This window comes from Chiloscyllium plagiosum, chromosome 6 (assembly GCF_004010195.1).
Source record: "Chiloscyllium plagiosum isolate BGI_BamShark_2017 chromosome 6, ASM401019v2, whole genome shotgun sequence".
Lineage (NCBI taxonomy): Eukaryota > Metazoa > Chordata > Chondrichthyes > Orectolobiformes > Hemiscylliidae > Chiloscyllium > Chiloscyllium plagiosum.
Genome location: NC_057715.1, coordinates 120,335,868 through 120,337,177, shown reverse-complemented (window position 1 = coordinate 120,337,177; position 1,310 = coordinate 120,335,868).

The following is a 1,310-nucleotide window of genomic DNA, read 5'->3' as shown; positions in this document are numbered from 1 at the left end:
GGGGGGAGAGAGAGTGACAGAGTGTGGGGGGGAGAGAGAGTGACAGAGAGTGAAAGAGAGAGTGACAGAGAGAGAGTGACAGAGTGTGGGGGGAGAGAGAGTGACAGAGTGTGGGGGGAGAGAGAGTGACAGAATGTGGGGGGGGAGGTGAGAGAGAGAGAGCGCACACACAGAGAGAGGTGAGGATGAGAGAGTGAGTGAACACCGTGCAGGTATGACCCCAATGTCGATCAGTAATATACCTCACAGTCCCCTGTCCATCCAGTTCACTGGGTGATGTCCCTATTCCACTGGCTCCAGCCTATTGGCCTTGTGGGATTTTAGCTGCTAGGCTTTGAGCCCCAAGAGCCTTTCTCCCTAAAGCCCTCCACCTCAACGTCCAGACACTCCCTCAAACCTACCTGTGAAATCCCCTCCCCAACAGCCACCCTCGCCATCTTTGTGAAGCAGCTTGGACATTTTACGGTGTTAAAGGTGCCAAATAAATCCCAGTTGCAATGAAGACTGCCCTGGATCACAGCCCAGAGGCCAGAATAATAAACAGCTGTTAGAATGACGTTCCGAGCAGGACTGATGAGCTGTAATTATTAACGTCCCCTCTAGTACACGCAGCCAGACTCCGACAATCGTCATTTCCCAACAGATTCCAGAATCATGAATTAAGGGGAACGATCATCACAGCAACACCAGCACACCTTCCCAACACCAGCACACCAACAGCAGCACACCTTCCCAACACCAGCACCAGCACACCTTCCCAACACCAGCACACCTTCCCAACACCAGCACACTTTCCCAATACCAGCACACCAACACCAGCACACCTTCCCAATACCAGCACACTTTCCCAATACCAGCACACCAACACCAGCACACCTTCCCAATACCAGCACACTTTCCCAACACCAGCACACTTTCCCAATACCAGCACACCAACACCAGCACACCTTCCAATAGCACCACACCTACCTCCAGATGCTCTGGTTTCCTCCCACAGTCCAAAGATGTGCAGGTTAGGGTTGGTTGGCTCAGCTAAATTGTGGTGCAGGAGGGAGGGATTCCGGTATTTGGATAACTGGGGTTCTTTCTGGGGAAGGTGGGACCTCTATAAACAGGATGGTCTGCACCTGAACCTGAGGGGCACCAGAATCCTTGGGGGGAGGTTTGCTAGTGCTCTTGGGGGGAGTTTAAACTAACTCTGCAGGGGCATGGGAACCAGACTGTAGCTTTAGGGTGCAGGACCTGGAATGCAGAGAGGTTAGGAACATGGCATCAATTTCAAAGGAAGGTGCCTGTAAACAGGAAAGTGG